The sequence below is a fragment of the Equus przewalskii genome, chromosome 7 (genome assembly GCF_037783145.1).
Source record: "Equus przewalskii isolate Varuska chromosome 7, EquPr2, whole genome shotgun sequence".
Lineage (NCBI taxonomy): Eukaryota > Metazoa > Chordata > Mammalia > Perissodactyla > Equidae > Equus > Equus przewalskii.
In genome coordinates, this window is record NC_091837.1 from 50,710,093 (window position 1) to 50,718,020 (window position 7,928).

General features: G+C 39.3%; 1 long non-coding RNA gene across 1 annotated transcript; it reads left to right on the plus strand.

Annotated features, from left to right (window-relative positions):
- Positions 1–3,529: 3,529 nt before the first annotated feature.
- Positions 3,530–7,603, plus strand: LOC139084920 (uncharacterized). The gene is made up of 2 exons (XR_011542859.1): positions 3,530–3,720; positions 6,508–7,603. It is a non-coding gene; the product is annotated as an uncharacterized lncRNA (long non-coding RNA).
- Positions 7,604–7,928: the final 325 nt, after the last annotated feature.

A 7,928-nucleotide genomic window follows, 5' to 3' on the forward strand; every position in this document is an offset into this window, starting at 1 on the left:
GAAGGAGAAAATTAGATTTAGTAGGGTAAAACATGATGAAAATTTACTCTAATAAATAAATATTTCATGTTTTGGTAAAAATAGGTTTGACTACTTTATTAAATAATGTTATAATTTTATTTAAAATGGATTTTAACTACTTTATTAAATAATGTTCACAGAATTTGAGAAAAAGTCATGTAAATATTTTATCAATGGTAATCTAATGTGTTCTTGCAAAATGCAGGGAACCCCAGCAAGCATTCCAGTTATATTTTGAAAAGTCAACATCATGACCTATACTCCTTTGTTTTTTCTGAATTCTGAACAACCTCTGCCTTAACAGACATGAGGAAAAGGGAAGGACGGAAAGCTGTGTAGGTTTAGGATATCTTAATTAATCAATAATGGAGGTATCTTTGAAAACAGCATTTCAAATTATGACTATTCTGATATCTAGGAAGTTTTAATAACCTACAACTGGAGGGCTGGCCCCTGGCGGAGTGGTTTTCGCACACTCTGCTTGGGCGGCCCAGGGTTTCACCGGTTTGGGTCCTGGGCGCTGACAAGGTACTGTTCTTCAGGCCACGCTGAGGCAGCATCCCACATGCCACAACCAGAGGCACTCACAACCAGAGGCACTCACAACCAGAATATACAACTATGTACCGGGGGGCTTTGGGGAGGAGATGAAAAAAAAAGATTGGCAACAGATGTTAGCTTAGTGCCAATCTTTGAAACCAAACAAAGCCCAGAACTAACCACTCTAGTACAATTTGGAGAGGATGATGTTTCATTTTCTTTTCTGAAGTGGGGAAAGGGCAGTATGAACACAAGCCTGTTCTCAGGCGGCCTCATTTTTGGGAAAAGTATATGGAAGTTGAGAATCTATAAATTAAAACCCTTAGAACCCTCTACTCGAAGTACCCTGTGAAATGTTTTCTTCACACTCTCAGGCTTATGTGCCCACTTTCAAGACCCCAGTGTGGGAGTGAATTTGAAAAATTCATGAGCAAACAATGAACTCAGAACAACAAAGTAGACTACAGAGCTAAACTTACAAGTTTAGTCAAAAGTCAATACCTGAGCACCGAGAGTGAATGAGTTCCTCAAATGAGAGAGGAGAACCCAAAATAGTATGCTGAGGACTGAGCTTTGGAACCACTATATTTTCATGAGGAGAGGGATGACATAATGGTGGGAGGATGGGTGGAATTTTTCTCCTCCTTGTCTAACTTGTGTTCACTCTTTTGTTACTTTCCCCTGGAGGTCCACCTCTCCCCCAATTTGTGCACTTTCTTTGGAGTTAATACTCCGCTAGCTCTGGGAGAAGGCAGGTGATCCAAGTCTTGCCACTCATACCTTTACATGCTTGAATATGTGACCCAATCAGAGCCATCAGGTCACAATGGTATTTTTCCTGGGTCTTCTGGAAGAGATTCATGTTTTTCGCCTTTGCTTCTTAATCTATAAGCATGTGAATTCAGAATTACTGGTAAGCCTCTTGAAACCATGATTCAACCAGGAAAGCAACACCAAGAAACGAGGAAGGAGAAACTAGTCCAGATTACATCCTGTGAGCTATAACCCTTGGACAAAGCTTCACCTTTAGTTCCATTTACATCTAGAATGTTCAGTTTTGTTAACAGCTAAATTTTTATTCCCCCATTAGGGAAATTTGGGATTTGGGCTTTCTGCTATCTGAGACGAACTAAAATTGATACAGAACACATGTAAACTGTTTTTATTTTCTAGAATTAGGTGTGAAAAGTTATAAGCAATCATTGTTTGCTTCCTTTAAATCACTCTTTCTGAAATTTTAATAATTGTTTCATGGTGGGCATTGGTGGCCAGTTACACCTGTATTCTTCAAATGATTAATTGCTTATCAACATGATTAACTTATTCTCATAGTGTCTAGTGTCACACTAGGTGTACGGATGAATGTATGTGTATACACATATGTACACGTACACAAGAATATACATATTGTGCTTTTTCTGAAACAACAAACTCAAAATAATAATATATGAAAACTGTTAACTATTAATTATAAAAAGTGACATATATCTTAGGCTGAGTTTTAAAAAAATATAAGCTTTTAAGTATAATTCAGTACTTTTTTACTTACAAAGTATTTGCTTAAACTTTTCTGAGTATTATCATCAAGAATGAGTAAACCAGTTCATGACGTTATTTCATTTATTAGAAGCCACTCAGCCAAGTGCTTCAAAACACTAGAGGAATTTGATATAAAAAACCATTTTGAAAACTTTCATTTGTGCTTTCATCATTTTATGAGTGAAATAGATGATCAAACAGTGGATAACAATTCTTCCAATTAAATATTCCCATTTTGTAATGTTACTTCACTTATTTTTCTCGTTTGCTTCCTTTTTCTTGTAGAGAGCAGAAAAAATAGACTATCGTAATCATGGTATGTACAAATTAACAGCATGGGATTTCCTTTTTGGAAAATATTCTCTTTAAAGTCAGGGGTTAGATATTATGAAGAAACAGACAAACAAACATACTCACAAAGTTGAGATTAAAAATTATGATGCTGACTATAACATTAGTGAAACATCGACCTCAAGGTATTTTTGTCTCCCACTATGTTTAACTACTTTAAATATACAAATATATCACTAGGAAAAGCCGAAAAGGCTCAGTTTGGGCTCTGATAATTTTACTGGTTTTTCCATTGACAATACATATTTAGGGTGTCTCGAAATTTCTATTTGAAAGAAAAGGAAAACTTTGATGTTAGGGAGAGACAGTCGCAGAGCCTCTGGAAATGCAAAGAGAAATCTGTTATCATATTTTGCTTTCACAGATGATTAAAAGATATTTTATTAAGAGCTATATCTCAGCTACTGATGGATTCTGTTCAAAGATTAGGGTCTCCAACTTTGGAGCAGAAGTCTCCAGAAAAGGGCCTCAGATGAAGAAAACCAAACGGATTTAGAGGTGGAGGGGTCTTAGAGATCATCTGACCCAATCCTCTAATTTTACAGTTGAAGAAACTGAAGGCAAAAGAGGTTAAATAACTTACTCCAGGTCACGCTGCTAATTATTAGCAGAGTTAGAAGCCAACAGCTCTCTACTCTTAATTTTACTTCTGATAAGCTCCGTGACATAAACCAAATACTGAATTTCTTAGTGCTTTAGCTGCCTCTGTTATAAAATGGTGTTCATACCCCCTGGATCCTCTATATTTCATAAGCATATTGTTAGAGCTTGTGCGTCATGACATGAGCAATGTACTTCAGCTTCTGTGAAAAGCAAATTATTTAATACGGTTCAATCAGTTAGGATTCTTTGATGCCAAGCAACAGAAAACGCATACTGCTTACCTAAGCAAAAAGTGAACTGATCAGAATAATATGAGGGGGCTCAGAGATTGAAAGGGGATATTAAATGACTGGCTTGGCATGGATGAGAATGAGGGTGCTAGACAGAGTATTGGAAGTGGGAAGAGTAGCACAGTGTTACCTAGTACCAGCGCTGGAATGATTCTCCTCCAGCCATTCCTTCCATCAGTCTGACCCTCTACTGGGGATCCAAAATGGTGGAAGGGAGAACTGATTGGCTCAGATGAGATCACAAATGTACCCCTTCTGCCGCAACAGAGCAGCAAGAGAGATCTATCATAAAGAGCAACCCAAGTCCTGTCAGCTTCCTTAGCAAGAAGAAAGGGCACCTCAATCACTGGCCTTCCAAGATGACAAGGAGGAAAAGGTAAGTTCCCCAGAGGAAAGGGAGATGCTATTAGGAAGAGGAAATCATGTACTGACTAACCAGAAAATAACAAATGTCTACTACCACCACCATATTTAAGTCAACTGATGAATTTTGCGTTTGATGATATAGCTCTAGAAATAAAAACTATAAACTTAGGCCATGTGTACTTGATATAAAAAAGCAACCTGATATTGTTCTGATGACCAATTCGGGATACTCAACAAATCAATCAAGGTTTGCCACATAAGAAAGCCAGAGTCACTGAACGAACTTTTAAATGGTCAAGTTTGCTGATTACGTAGGCACAAACAACTTTCATGATTCTTTTAATACAGCTACCAATGTTAGCTAGGATTTCAGGGAAAAAGAAAAATGTTCCCATTTGGATTAAGATCTAGACGGTAAACTCAGCACCTGTTGATCAAGAAACCAGTACCGTCTGATCTATCAACTTAATTGGACTTAGCATATACATATCTCAAAGTGCCTCCTGGACCTGGAAGATGCAGGATACTGAATCAATTCCTCCACATTAAGTTCAGAGAGTTCGTTTTTCTAGGGCTGCAGAAGCAATCATTTTATTAGGAAGACTGAGGATCTTATGCAAAATCTTCTTTCCTATCTGGCTTAAATTTTTTCACTTTCTGGGGGAAAAAAAGATATTTCTAAAAATATTAATGATAGTGTGAATGCATTTTTTAATAAAACATGTATGTACAAATTTGAAAATACTAAACTATCTAATAGACAAAAGGGAGGCGGGTCAAAGGTATATTTATCTTTAAAGGTCATATATGGTTTCCTTCACTATTTGTCCCCAACTCACCTCCAAATCTCGCTATAGTTGGGCCACCGTCCACTTCAAGGGCAGTGTGATCTTTTAAAATAGATAAGATCATGTTACTCCTCCAGATGAAATTCTTCACTGGCTTCTTATAACCTTCAGATCAGCTAGCAACTTCTTTCGCATCAAGGCTTCCAGAGCCCTTCAGGGTCAGCTCTCTGCTGGCCTGGCATCCTGGCCTGTAATGGTGCTTTATAATCACCCAGGCCCAACCATTCAATGTTTCCAAAACATATCACTTAATCTCTCACTTATGTTTCCTCCCCTTGGAGCTCTTTTCCTCCTTGTTGTATTACTCCACCCCTCCTTCCCATCTCCACTCCAGTTACTTTTCCCCAATCCAAATCCCTTCTTCGATTAACCTTGTTCATGATGGTTTTGCCCTCAAGAAACTTTTTCTGAACCTCCCAGTTTTGAGTCGGAGACTCTGGGTACGTCCTCCTAATAATGCCCTCTGCATGGCTGCCATCATCAAGCTCTCATAATGCGGCATTGTCTCATGTGTTTATGAATCTAGCTCCCTTGTTACATTGTGAGCCCCTTGAACAACAAGAAGTGTGTCGTATTCCTCTTTGTGTTTTCAGTATCTGACACAGTATCTGGCACGAACTATGTGATAAATACATGTTTATTGAAGACAACAGAAACACTAATACTGTGGCTAAGGAGATGTCATTATTATGTGTGTCCTCATCTTCTTCCATGACTGGAAGTAGGTATTATCATCCTTCTATTATCGCCATGCAGAGAAAAGGACAACTACATCTTCTTTGCTCAAAGAAAAATCACAAGGGGGTGTTCTGCCATCACTGCATACAAAAATTAGGCTTGAGTGTGTTTATCCAGTCATCTGGCCTCCTACCTGGAATGGGTGATGACTCTAAGCTTCTCATTCGGTGTGAAAACCTCAGAAGACTGATTTCACAGGCAGTCAGGGGATGATTTGAAAAGCATTGGCTTGGATTCTTATAATGTCTATTTGATAGAGGAACCGGAGGGTGCAAAAACAGAAAGGCTGGCCTGCTCTCATTGTGATTTGATGTGATTGTTTCCAAGTGAAAAGCAAAGGGCAGCCACAAGGGCAGGCAGTGCCTGGTACTTTTCAGCAGCATAGAAGCTGTGGCCCTCTACGCACTAAGGGCTTCAAAAGAACACCTATAAAGGAGCACGATTCCTGTGATACATGCAATGGATGAGGAGAGGGAACTGATGGACTGGAACAGAAGGCAGGAGCAGTATTGCAATTTTAAAGGCTACTAACATTTAGATCTATTTTGTCTACCTTGGGTTTACTGACTAGCATTGGTGAGGTTGAAGAAAGATGAGATTAGACGAATAATCAGGTTTCTGGGTCTTGACTAGTATGACCACCAATATCCCTGTTAGGAGCTGGGGGCGCTTTTGTTTGCATTTTACACAAAAGCCTTTCTCCATTCTAGTCACAAGCAGCTGGTCCAGAGCTTCACACAATATAAAATATTTTTAAAAGCTGGCATCATTTGGATTTTCCACCCATAGCAAATTTGAAACGTTGGCATTTACATTCCCTAAAGGATCCATCTCTAATGAAAACAATGTCAGAGCCTTAAGCACTTTGGCATTTTCTGGACACACTATAAATATACAGGATCTATTTTATCATGTACTGTGTGTTAGAGCACAAGGATAAAGAACAAGCACCAAGGGAAAATGGTTTGAGGCAATACTTTCAACACATTTTCCAAGGCTGTTTCAAATGGCTCCCCAGGCCTTGAACTCCTTGGTGATCATTTGAATAGCAACGAGAACCATTTGGTAACAGGCATGGACTGCATTTGGCTTTAGCTGATATAAAATCTACTGTCTTTTGTTACTAAGGAGACAGTACTCTAGCCTATTACAAAGATGTTTAAAGCTTTCCTAGCACCATAGCCCTAAAACTTCTTTTTTTTCTTTTGTAGCACCTATCGAACTTCTGATGTTCCTCATACATATATATGTTTTTTGGCTGAGGAAGATTCACCCTGAGCTAACATCTGTGCCTATTCTCCTCTATTTTGTATGTGGGTCACTGCCACGGCATGGCTGCTAAAGAGTGGTGTAGGTCCACATGGGGGAACCGAACCTGAGCCACCCAAGCAGAGTGTGCCAAACTTAACAACTAGGCCATGGGGCTGGCCCCTCATATTCGTTATATTTAACCACCCTTGACTGTTGACTTGATAACAGAAGTTTTGTGCTGAAACCTTGGTCGACTAAAGGCATCTGTCAGGACTAGGGAAATACAGAGGGTGCTCCAGATGAACGCTGCTCCGTCTCCTCACCCACTAGGCTCCATCTTACTGCAACTCACTTCATTATCTGCTTGGGTGATTTCTGGAACCAGAGAAAACAGGGCAAGAGTCCTGGGGGCAGACACATAATTTATCAACATAAATTTTAGTCTCACCACTGATCTTTCCTCCCCTTTTGGAAACTTCAGAGAGAGTTGAGCAGGCTAGTGAGATTCCAGGCTGGATGGTTGCCATTTATAAATAGCATTACAAGAACGCTACCCAGAGTTCTTTTGATTTGCCAGCATCTATCAGTTTGATACAATGATTAGACAGATAATGGAGTTGCTACTTGGAGAATGTCCCTTTGTGTAGCAGAGAAGGCTGAGTTTGCCCAGGATATATTTATTGGCTGAGTGACAGCTCTGCATGCCCTGAATCAAGGTGTGGCACTGCCGGCGGATGCTATGGAGAACTCAGCTGGAACAAAGTGTCACATCACATGTTGCCACGGAAGCAGCGTCTTGACCGAGTGGTACCTGTAAAAGGGAAATGTTTAACGATGAATAACTTTGTTTGAAGCTCTTCTCACTCCACATTTCCATGCAAAATGAAACCACAGGAGGCATGAAAATCTCCAAAGGGCCTTTATACATAGATTAATGTGGTAATTCTCTCATTACTATGTTCTGAAGAAGAGCTTCTTACACCAGGCTCTGTGCTTTGCCTTCAGTTATAACATGGCTTTGCATTAAGTGTTTTAATAAAATGTGAAATTAAATGATCATCCCTGGTGATATGCAGCTTTTGGTTGAAGTAAGGAAAAATGTAACTTCTACAGTGCATGAAAGCCAAAGAGATTATTTTGCCTCCAATGAAGAAATCATTGGTCAAATGACGTGGTTTCCCACGGGTCTGCACCTCTCCATTAATTGGGAATTTGTTATTACTCTCTCTTTCACTTGTAGAATTACAAACAACGTAACCAATTTATAGCGATGGAATAGGCATGCCGTTAGAAGCGAACCAGTTTAATTTATTCTTTTTTGTACATTTAGCCAGGTATTGGGGAAAGCAATTGTTGCTAGTGATAGTTCATGCCATTTTCA